Consider the following 12,972-nt stretch of genomic DNA (forward strand, 5'->3'; position numbering starts at 1 on the left):
GAAAATTTCCCAACTCTTATGAAAGACCTAAAATTACAGATCCAAGAAGTGCAGCGCATCCCAAAGAGATTAGACCCAAATAGGCGTTCCCCAAGACACTTATTAGTTAGAATGTCAGAGGTCAAAGAGAGGGAGAGGATCTTGAAAGCAGCGAGAGAGAAGCAATCCATCACATACAAGGGAAACCCAATAAGACTATGTGTAGATTTCTCAGAAGAAACCATGGAAGCTAGAAGACAGGGGGATGATATATTTAAGTTACTAAAAGAGAAAAACTGCCAACCAAGACTCCTATATCCAGCAAAATTGTCCTTCAAAAATAAGGGAGAAATTAAAACATTCTCAGACAAAAAGTCACTGAGAGAATTTGTGACCAAGAGACCAGCTCTGCAAGAAATACTAAAGGGAGCACTAGAGTCAGATACGAAAAGACAGAAGAGAGAGGTATGGAGAAGAGTGTAGAAAGAAGGAAAGTCAGATATGATATATATAATACAAAAGGCAAAATGGTAGAGGAAAATATTATCCAAACAGTAATAACACTAAATGTTAATGGACTGAATTCCCCAATCAAAAGACATAGACTGGCAGAATGGATTAAAAAACAGGATCCTTCCATATGCTGTCTATAGGAAACACATCTTAGACACAAAGATAAACATAGGTTGAAAGTGAAAGGTTGGGAAAAGATATTTCATGCAAATAACAACCAGAAAAGAGCAGGAGTGGCTATACTAATATCCAACAAATTAGACTTCAAATGTAAAACAGTTAAAAGAGACAAAGAAGGACACTATATACTAATAAAAGGAACAATTAAACAAGAAGACATAACAATCGTAAATATTTACGCACTGAACCAGAATGCCCCAAAATATGTGAGGAATACACTGCAAACACTGAAAAGGGAAATAGACACATATACCATAATAGTTGGAGACTTCAATTCCCCACTCTCATCAATGGACAGAACATCTAGACAGAGGATCAATAAAGAAATAGAGAATCTGGACTTCCGGAGAAGATGGCGGCTTAGTAAGACGCGCGGGTCTTAGTTCCTCCTCCAGAAAAGCAACTAAAGAAACAGAAACAATACGAAACAGCTCCCGGAGTCATGACAGAGACCAAAAAGACAGCGTACCCCATTCTGGAACGGCTGAACGGGCAGGGAGAATCCGCTGCGGTGAGATACCCGAGGGGCGCACGTTTTCCCGGCTCGGGCGGCTGGCGACTGGGGTCCCCTCCATGCACGTGGCTCCCCGGTCTGACTGGGAACGTTGGATAGCGGGGCCCTCCCGTCACGCTTGGCGTCTCGGGCCAGCTGGGCAATTTGGACCAGCACTCCCCCAAGGCGCGGCCAGCGACCCCCGCCTCCACGCACGGTTTCCCGGGTCGACTGCCCCGCAGACAGACGACTGCCACAAGCGCCACATACTGGGCAGGAAAAGAAAAACAGAGCCCAGAGATTCCACAGAAAAACCTTTCAACCAGCTGGGTCCCACACCCAGGGAAATCTGATCAAATGCCCAGACACCAGCAGAAAATAATGGATGACGCTCGGAAAATTGAAGATATGGCCCAGTCAAAGGAACAAACCAATAGTTCAAATGAGATACAGGAGCTGAGACAACTAATGCTGAATATACGAACAGAAATGGAAAAACTCTTCAAAAACCAAATCAATAAATTGAGGGAGGACATGAAGAAGACATGGGCTGAACAAAAAGAAGAAATAGAAAATCTGAAAAAACAAATCACAGAACTTATGGGAGTGAAGGACAAAGAAGAAAAAATGGAAAAAACAATGGATACCTACAATGGTAGATCTAAAGAGACAGAAGCTACAATTAGTGAACTGGAGGATGGAACATCTGAATTCCAAAAAGAAACAGAAACTATAGGGAAAAGAATGGAAAAACTTGAGCAGGGAATCAGGGAACTGAATGACAATATGAAGCGCACAAATATACGTGTTGTGGGTATCCCAGAAGGAGAAGAGAAGGGAAAAGGAGGAGAAAAACTAATGGAAGAAATTATCACTGAAAATTTCCCAACTCTTATGAAAGACCTAAATATACAGATCCAAGAAGTGCAGCGCACCCCAAAGAGAATAGACCCAAACAGGCGTTCTCCAAGACACTTACTAGTTAGAATGTCAGAGGTCAAAGAGAAAGAGAGGATCTTGAAAGCAGCAAGAGAAAAACAATCTGTCACATACAAGGGAAACCCAATAAGACTATGTGTAGATTTCTCAGCAGAAACCATGGAAGCTAGAAGACAGTGGGATGATATATTTAAATTACTAAAAGAGAAAAACTGCCAACCAAGACTCCTATATCCAGCAAAATTGTCCTTCAAAAATGAAGGAGAAATTAAAACATTTATAGACAAAAAGTCACTGAGAGAATTTGTGACCAAGAGACCAGCTCTGCAAGAAATACTAAAGGGAGCACTAGAGTCAGATACGAAAAGACAGAAGAGAGAGGTATGGAGTAAAGTGTAGAAAGAAGGAAAATCAGATATGATATATATAATACAAAAGCCAAAATGGTAGAGGAAAATATTATCCAAACAGTAATAACACTAAAAGTTAATGGACTGAATTTCCCAATCAAAAGACATAGAATGGCAGAATGGATTACGACCCAGCAATACCACTGCTAGGTATCTACTCAAAGGACTTAAGGGCAAAGACACAGACGGACATTTGCACACCAGTGTTTATAGCAGCATTATCTACAATTGCAAACAGATGGAAACAGCCAAAATGTCCATCAACAGACGAGTGGCTAAACAAACTGTGGCGTATACCTACAATGGAATATTACACAGCTTTAAGACAGACTAAACTTATGAAGCATGTAATAACATGGATGGACCTAGAGAACATTATGCTGAGTGAGTCTAGCCCAAAACTAAAGGACAAATACTGTATGGTCCCACTGATGTGAACCGACATTCGAGAATCAGCTTGGAATATATCATTGGTAACAGAGACCAGCAGGAGTTAGAAATAGGGCAAGATAATGGGTAATTGGAGCTGAAGGGATACAGACTGTGCAACAGGACTAGATACAAAAACTCAAAAATGGACAGCACAATAATACCTAAGTGTAATGTAACTATGTTGGAACACTGAATGAAGCTGCACCTGAAATATGTTTTTTTGTTTGTTTGTTTGTGTGCTTGTATCTTTTGTTTTTGTTTTTTTTTCTTTTTCCTTTTTATATATATATATTTTTTATTAGTATTATTATTTTAATTCTCTTCTCTATATTAACATTCTATATCTTTTTCTGCTGTTTTGCTAGTTCTTTTCCTAAATCGATGCAAATGTACTAAGAAATGATGATCATACATCTATGTGATGATACTAAGAATTACTGAGTGCATGTGTAGAATGGAATGATTTCTAAATGTTGTGTTAATTTCTTTTCTTTTTTTTGATTAATAAAAAAATTAAAAAAAAAAGAAATAGAGACTCTGAATATTACTATAAATGAGCTAGACTTAACAGACATTTATAGGACATTACATCCCACAACAGCAGGATACACCTTTTTCTCAAGTGCTCATGGATCATTCTCAAAGATAGACCATATGCTGGGTCACAAAGCAAGTCTTAACAAATTTAAAAAGATTGAAATCATACACAACACTTTCTCAGATCATAAAGGAATGAAGTTGGAAATCAATAATAGGCTGAGTGCCAGAAAATTCACAAATACGTGGAGGCTCAACATCACACTCTTAAACAACGAGTGGGTCAAAGAAGAAATTGCAAGAGAAATTAGTAAATACCTAGAGGTGAATGAAAATGAAAACACAACATATCAAAACCTATGGGACGCAGCAAAGGCAGTGCTAAGAGGGAAATTTATTGCCCTAAATGCCTTTATCAGAAAAGAAGAAAAGGCAAAAATGCAGGAATTAACTGTCCACTTGCAAGAACTGGAGAAAGAACAGCAAACTAATCCCAAAGCAAGCAAAAGGAAAGAAATAACAAAGATTAGAGCAGAAATAAATGAAATTGAGAACATGAAAACAATAGAGAAAATCAATAAGACCAGAAGTTGGTTCTATGAGAAAATCAATAAGATTGATGGGCCCTTATCAAGATTGACAAAAAGAAGAAGACAGAGGATGCAAATAAATAAGATCAGAAATGGAAGAGGAGACATAACTACTGACCTCACAGAAATAAAGGAGGTAATAACAGGATACTATGAACAACTTTATGTTAATAAATACAACAATTTAGATGAAATGGACAGGTTCCTGGAAAGACATGAACAACCAACTTTGACTCAAGAAGAAATAGATGACCTCAACAAACCAATCACAAGTAAAGAGATTGAATTAGTCATTCAAAAGCTTCCTAAAAAGAAAAGTCCAGGACCAGATGGCTTCACATGTGAATTCTATCAAACATTCCCGAAAGAATTAGTACCAACTCTCCTCAAACTCTTCAAAATAATCGAAGTGGAGGGAAAACTACCTAATTCATTCTATGAAGCCAACATCACCCTCATACCAAAACCAGGCAAAGATATTACAAAAAAAGAAAACTACAGACCAATCTCTCTAATGAATATAGATGCAAAAATCCTCAATAAAATTCTAGCAAATCGTATCCAACAACACATTAAAAGAATTATACATCATGACCAAGTAGGATTCATCCCAGGTATGCAAGGATGGTTCAACATAAGAAAATCAATTAATATAATACACCATATCAACAAATCAAAGCAGAAAAATCACATGATCATCTCAATTGATGCAGAAAAGGCATTTGACAAGATTCAACATCCTTTCCTTGTTGAAAACACTTCAAAAGATAGGAATACAAGGGAACTTCCTTAAAATGATAGAGGGAATATATGAAAAACCCACAGCTAATATCATCCTCAATGGGGAAAAATTGAAAACTTTCCCCCTAAGATCAGGAACAAGACAAGGATGCCCACTATCACCACTATTATTCAACATTGTGTTGGAGGTTCTAGCCAGAGCAATTAGACAAGAAAAAGAAATACAAGGCATCAAAATTGGAAAGGAAGAAGTAAAACCATCACTGTTTGCAGACGATATGATACTATATGTCGAAAACCCAGAAAAATCCACAACAAAACTACTACAGCTAATAAATGAGTACAGCAAAGTAGCAGGTTACAAGATCAACATTCAAAAATCTGTAGCATTTCTATACACTAGTAATGAACAAGCTGAGGGGGAAATCAAGAAACGAATGCCATTTACAATCGCAACTAAAAGAATAAAATACTTAGGATAAATTTAACTAAAGAGACAAAAAACCTATATAAAGAAAACTACCAAAAACTGTTAAAAGAAATCACAGAAGACCTAAATAGATGGAAGGGCATACCGTGTTCATGGATAGGAAGACTAAATATAGTCAAGATGTCAATCCTACCTAAATTGATTTACAGATTCAATGCAATACCAATCAAAATCCCAACAACTTATTTTTCAGAAATAGAAAAACCAATAAGCAAATTTATCTGGAAGGGCAGGGTGCCCCAAATTGCTAAAAACATCTTGAGGAAAAAAAACGAAGCTGGAGGTCTCACGCTGCCTGACTTTAAGGCATAGTATGAAGCCACAGTGGTCAAAACAGCATGGTATTGGCATAAAGATAGATATATCGACCAATGGAATCGAATAGAGGGCTCAGATATAGACCCTCTCATCTATGGACATTTGATCTTTGATAAGGCAGTCAAGCCAACTCACCTGGGACAGAACAGTCTCTTCAATAAATGGTGCCTAGAGAACTGGATATCCATATGCAAAAGAATGAAGAAGACCCATATCTCACACCCTATACAAAAGTTAACTCAAAATGGATCAAAGATCTAAACATTAGGTCTAAGACCATAAAACAGTTAGAGGAAAATGTTGGGAGATATCTTTTGAAACTTACAATTGGAGGCGGTTTTATGGACCTTAAACCTAAAGCAAGAGCACTGAAGAAGGAAATAAATAAATGGGAGCTCCTCAAAATTAAACACTTTTGTGCATCAAAGAACTTCATCAAGAAAGTAGAAAGACAGCCTACACAATGGGAGACAATATTTGGAAATGACATATCAGATAAAGGTCTAGTATCCAGAATTTATAAAGAGATTGTTCAACTCAACAACAAAAAGATAGCCAACCCAATTACAAAATGGGAAAAAGACTTGAACAGACACCTCTCAGAAGAGGAAATACAACTGGCCAAAAGGCACATGAAGAGATGCTCAATGTTCCTGGCCATTAGAGAAATGCAAATCAAAACCACAATGAGATATCATCTCACACCCACCAGAATGGCCATTATCAACAAAACAGAAAATGACAAGTGCTGGAGAGGATGCGGAGAAAGAGGCACACTTATCCACTGTTGGTGGGAATGTCAAATGGTGCAACCACTGTGGAAGGCAGTTTGGCGGTTCCTCAAAAAGCTGAATATAGTATTGCCATAAGACCCAGCAATACTATTGCTGGATATGTACTCAAAGGACTTAAGGGCAAAGACTCAAGCAGACATTTGCACACCAATGTTTATAGCAGTGTTATTTACAATTGCAAAGAGATGGAAACAGCCAAAATGTCCATCAACAGATGAGTGGCTAAACAAACTGTGGTATATACATACGATGGAATATTATGCAGCTTTAAGACAGGATAAACTTATGAAGCATGTAATAACATGGATGGACCTAGAGAACATTATGCTGAGTGAGTCTAGCCAAAAACTAAAGGACAAATACTGTATGGTCCCACTGATGTGAACGGACATTCGAGAATAAACTTGGAATATGTCATTGGTAACAGAGTCCAGCAGGAGTTAGAAATAGGGTAAGATAATGGGTCATTGGAGCTGAAGGGATACAGACTGTGCAACAGGACTAGATACAAAAGCTCAGAAATGGACAGCACAATAATACCTAATTGTAAAGTAATCATGTTAAAACATTGAATGAAGCTGCATCTGAGTTATAGGGTTTTTTTGTTTTTTTGGCTTTTTTTTTTTTGTCTGTCTGGTTGTCTTTTTTTTTTTTACTATTACTTTTATTTTTTTTTCTCTATATTAACATTCTATATCTTTTTCTGTTGTGTTGCTAGTTCTTCTAAACTGATGCAAATGTACTAAGAAACGATGATCATGCATCTATGTGATGATATTAAGAATTACTGATTGCATATGTAGAATGGTATGATTTCTAAATGTTGGGTTAATTTCTTTTTTTCCGTTAATTAATAAAAAAATACACAAAATAACAAATGGCAAAAAAGATAGAAAAATTGGAATTAGAAATCAGGGAAATGATGGAAAACACAAAGCACACAAATATAAGAATCACTGGTGTCCCAGAAGAAGAAGAGAAGAATAAAGAGGTAAGAAGAACAGTTGAGGAGATTACCACTGACCCTGAAGAAATTTTAAAAAATCATAAGAAGATACTATGAATAACTATACACCAACAAACTACACAACTTAAATGAAATGGACAAATTCCTGGAAATGCACAAACAACCTACACTGACTCAATATGAAATAGAAGATTTCAACAAACCAATCACAAGTAAAGAGATTCAATTAGTCATCAAAAATCTTCCTACATAAAAGACAAAAAAAAAAAATTCTTCCTACGAAAAAAAGCTTAGGGTCAGATGGCTTCACAGGGGAATTTTATCAAACATTCTAAAAAGAACTAACACTAAACCTGCTCAAACTCTTCAAAAAAATTAGGAAAAAGGAACACTACCTAACTCATTTTATGAAGCTAAATCACTGTAATACAAAACTGGATAAAGATGCTACAAGAAAAGAAAACTACAAGCCAATCTCCCTAGTGAATATAGATGCAAAAGTTTTCAACAAAAAACTAGGAAATCAAATCCAATGACACATTCCAAGAATTATACACCACAACCAAGTGAGGTTTATACCAGGAATGCAAGAATAGTTCAACACAAGAAAATCAATCATTGTAATATAGCACATCAATAAATTGAAAGGGAAAAACTACACGATCATCTCAATTGATGCCGAAAAACCATTTGACAAAATTCAGCATCCTTTTTCTGACAAATGCATTTCAAAAGATAGGAATCAAAGGAAACTTCCTCATACAATAAAGAGCATACCTGAAAAACCCATACCCAGCATCAAACTTAGTGGTGAGAGACTGAAAGCACTTCCCCTAAGATTGGGAACAAGACAAGGATGCCCTCTGTCACCACTTACTCAACATTGTACTAGAAGTTCTAGCTAGAGCAATCAAGCAGGAAAAAGAAATATAAGGCATCCAAATCAGAGGGGAAAATTAAATGTTCATTATTTTCAGATGATATGATACTATTCTCGGAAAATACTGAGAAATCTATGGCAAAACTATTTGAGCTAATAAACAAAATCAGCAAAATGGTGGAATGCAAGATTAATGTGCAAAAATCAGTAATATTTCTATACACAAGCAATGACCTAACTGAGAAGACAATTAAGGAAAAAAAATCCATTCAAAATAGCAACTACAAGAATCAAGTATCTAGGAATAAACTTAGCTAGGGATGTAATGGACCTGTACACAGAAAACTACAGAACATTGCTAAAAGAAATCAAAGAAGATCTAAATAGGTGGAAAGGCATTCCCTGCTCATGGATAGGAAGGTTAAATGTAGTTAAGATGTCAATTCTATCCAAATTGATCTATAGATTCAACACAATACCAATCAAATTCTTTCAGAAGGTAAAGAGACCTTGAATAGCTAAAAAGATCCTAAAAAAAGAACCAAGTGGGAGGACCAACACTTCCTGATTTTTTTCATTCTGTTCTACATATATAATCAGTAATTCACAAATATCATCACATAGTTGCATATGTTCATCATCATGATCATTTCTTAGAACACTTGCACCAATTCAGGAAAAAAAATAAGACAACAGAAATAATTTATACACACCATACCCCTTACCCCTACCTTTCATTGATCACTAGCATTTCAATCTAAATTTATTTTAACATTTATTCTCCTTATTATTTATTTTTATTCCATATGTTGTACTTGTCTGTCATAAGGTAGATAAAAGGAGCATCAGACACAAGGTTTTCACAATCACACATTCACACTGTGAAAGCTATATCATTATATAATCATCATCAAGAAACATGGCTACTGGAACACAGCTCTACATTTTCAGGCAGTTCCCTCCAGCCTCTCTATTATGCCTTAACTAGAAAGGTGATATCTATTTAATGTATAAGAATAACCTCCAGGATAACCTCTCGACTCTATTTGTAATCTCTCAGCCATTGACACTTTATTTTGTCTCATGCACCCTTCCCCCTTTTGGTAGAGAAGGTTTTCTCAATCCCTTCATGCTGAGTCCCAGTTCATTCTAGGATTTCTGTCCCATCTTGCCAGGAAGGTCCACACCCCTGGGAGTCATGCCCCATATAGCCAGGGGGAGGGCGGTGAGTTTGCTTGTTGTGTTGGCTGTGAGAGAGAGGCCATATCTGAACGAAAGAGGCTCTCTTGGGGGAGACTCTTAGGCCTAATTTTAAGTATACTTGACCTATCCTTTGCAGGGTTAAGTTTCATATGAACAAACCCCAAGATTGGGGACTCAGCCTTTTGCTTAGGTTGTCCCCATGACTTGTGAGAATGTCACGAATTCTCCACTTGGGGAAGTTGAATTTTCCCCTTTCTCACCATTCCCCCAAGGGGACTCTGCAAATGCTTCCCTATTCACTGTTCAAATTGCTCTGGGATTTATCTAGGCATCTCTCTGGACAAACCTACAAAATCTCATGCCCTATGCAAGGTTCCAAGTACTATGGTGTTCGATTTAGCTGTCCACATAAGTTATATTAGGAACTGCACTAGTCAAAATATAAATTTCATACCAAATAAACATTTTGCTCTAGTCTCATACATAAGTTAAAATTTTTAAATATTAATTACCATCTATTTTCAGTACCCTGCAGTAATGAAATTCTTTTGTTCTTCCTCATGCAAAAACATTTTTAAATTTGTACATTTAGTCACTATCATTATACACTCTAGGCATTCCTAGATTATACCACCTCAGTCTTTATCGTCTATCTTTCTTTCTGATTTCATTTGTGGCCCCAGCCCTCCTCCCTCTATCATTCTCACATTCAGCTTCATTCAGTGTTCTAACATAATTGTATTATTAGGAAGAGTTATAAAAGAGAAGATAGGGCTTAACAAATGAGTATGACTGCTGAATCATTATATTGATTTTTTTTTTTAGTGTCCAGTGTCTTGGAGCAGCTAGAAAGAAAAACCTGAAATTGTGGAACTATAACCCAGACCAAACTCTGAAATCTGTTCTATAACTACTTGTTAAAATGTACTTTGAAATTTATTGCTTTTTTTTCTTGCATATATGTTATATTTCACAATTTAAAAATGTGAAAAAAAAAGAATTTGAGGAACCCCACTGCTACCTTCTTGAGATTCTCAAGATCCATTGACTGGAAATCCCAAGTAGAAAACAGAACCTTCTGGAACACTGTCTTCTGCTTAATGGGAGGGTCTGACTAAGACATTCCAGGTCCTGGCCCACCCTAGTAAAAAAATGAGTCAGCTAAACCCTCCTGTGTGCTAGCCTTTGCCACCTGAGCCCAGACTCTTGCCAACTTGGGTCCATCTCCACCTGCTTAAAAGTCCATGTTTTCTCTTTGATTCTGTTTTCCCATCCTTCCCACGTCAAGCTCTTCTGGCCTCCCGGGAAGCAGGGTCTTTCCTCAGGGCTCCCTGTGACCACCTCCTATACCCCATTTCAAGGAGAGGGGTGCCCAGGCCCGCTGCTCCTGAGATTTTTCTTATCCTACACACTAGCACTGGGTCCTTGGGCAGCTGGCACCATGTCACCAGGCTACAAGTCAAGGCCAACTGCAGGTCAAGGTCAGGGAGAACGGGTCAGCAGGCAAGTTCTAGGTCCACCAAATCCATGAAGCCAGGCCCAGCACAGACCAGCAAAGCTCCAAACCCTTCCTCAGAGAAAGGAGGGGGTAGTGGTGAGCCCACGGGAGCAGCAGGGGCTGTTTCCTGTCTTCCTGCAGCCTTCGCCGTGACGTCTGCCACCAGAAAGATCTCGCACTGCAGTGGGCAAGGGGGAGCCCTGTGCAGTCTACAGGAGACAGGGCAAAGGGCCACAAGGGGAGATGTGGGGGCTGTGACTGAGGGTGAGCCGCTGCGAAGAGCGCGCTGAGGAGGCAACAACCCTGCCTGGTGTGGGAGGAATTGGGGGCTGTGACAGGGGAGGTGACTGTTCAGGAGAGCCAAGGACAGGCATGTGATTGAGAGGGGTGGTCCCACTTGTCCCTCCTGCGCACTTCCAAGGGGCCGAGAGCTGGAGGAGCGGGGTGAGGGCCTCCATGTGGGGTGGAGGAGGAAGGACGGCTCTTACTCTCTGCTCGGGTCACTCTGCTCCTCAAGAACCCTCTATGGCTCCTTCTGTCTCCTCAGTCTAGTACACAGAGCCCTGCTACAGCTCCTTCTGGGCCAAAGCACACCCAGTGCTCCAGAACTGTGGGGCCCTGCTTACGGGGCAATCTGCTTTCCCACCCAGGTGTCTGCATATGCTGCTCCTTCCCCCCGAATCCTTCATTCTCCCTCTGCATCCTTCTGTTTGCCATATCCTTCAAAACCTGACTTAAACCCTGCCTCCCTGGAAGATTCATGGGCAATCTCTTTCTTGTTGTTTCTCTGTCTTGTTGAATTTTCTATAGTGAAGAGGCGTGGTGAGCAAGAGCAGGGCCCCTGGAGTCACACTCCCTGGGTTCCAAGCCTGGCTCTGCCACTGCCTGGCTACAAGACCAATTTACTTCTCCCTTCTGTGCCTCAATTCTTTCACCTGTAAAATGGGAATAATAATATTGGTACGCAATTCATAGATAATATTTAAAATGAAAAAAAATGCACATAAATCCCTTAGCATAGTGCTTGGCACATAACAACTGCTCCAGAAACGGTAGCTGTTATAAAAGTGACATATTACTTTGACATTAAACTTCATTAAAAATATGTTTGTGTATTAGCTCAAGCATTTCAAAACGCCTCATTTAATTGAAATGATGTTACGCGTTCTCTTTCTTTTCTTTTCTCTATTTTCTAATTGCTCAATATCATAGCAACATTATTCTTATAATTTCATAAATGGCTTAGGAAAAATTCTCCACCTCCTTAAAAATTATTCTCAACAGCCCCCTTCTGCTTGCACCCCTGTCTATTAAGAATCCTCTTGATGCTTAGGAATTCAGTGTGTTTCATACCCAGTTTTGTAATGTTCTATAGGGGCTGTTGATTCCTTTCAGCCTCTATAAAACCTCCCCAGCATGGTGCCCTGCATGTGCTGGGCATTCTCCTGGGGTTGACCTGCCCAGCCCTCCTCCAGCCCTCCGTTCCCTCAGCTGCTCGCATTTGTACAGGCCTGAGTGGTTCTGAGCCAGCTGGGGGCAGAGCGCGATTCCGTGCCCACAGGTGAGGCTCCGGGACTGTTTAGGACTTGAGTCCATGCTGGGTGCCGCAGCCTGCTCTGCAGTGGGGTGGACTTCAGTCTCAGGCCAGCCACCCTGTTCCGCGGCTCCCGTGCCAGCCCGGTGGGATGCTTGCCTTTTCCATTTGTGCCTTGACAGCAGGCACAGGTTTAATGATTGGAAAGCACTTTGAGAATCCAGAGTGCTCCATAATTGCCGACTCATCATCCCCAAATTGTTCTCTGCGAGGCTGGGGGAGGTGAAGGGTCTGCTCATGGGGTCTTTGCTTAGTGTGGCTGGTTCTCACTGGAACAAGGCAGGCAGAAGCAAAGGGGGATCTCACCAAGTGTGCTGGGGAACAAGGCTTCTCAAAGAGTGAACCAGATAAAGAGGGGCTTGTTAACAGTGCAGATTCTCGGGCCCTTCTGGCACCTACTGGGTCAGGATCTCT

The 12,972-nt window shown here is 39.4% G+C and overlaps 1 protein-coding gene across 1 annotated transcript in view; it reads right to left on the reverse strand.

The window, feature by feature from the left end:
- SLIT1 (slit guidance ligand 1) overlaps positions 1 to 12,972 on the reverse strand; it is a 183,873-nt gene that overhangs the window by 155,315 nt on the left and 15,586 nt on the right. The gene's annotated exons all lie outside the window — the stretch shown is intronic.

The sequence above is a fragment of the Tamandua tetradactyla genome, chromosome 13 (assembly GCF_023851605.1).
Source record: "Tamandua tetradactyla isolate mTamTet1 chromosome 13, mTamTet1.pri, whole genome shotgun sequence".
In the NCBI taxonomy this organism is placed as follows: domain Eukaryota; kingdom Metazoa; phylum Chordata; class Mammalia; order Pilosa; family Myrmecophagidae; genus Tamandua; species Tamandua tetradactyla.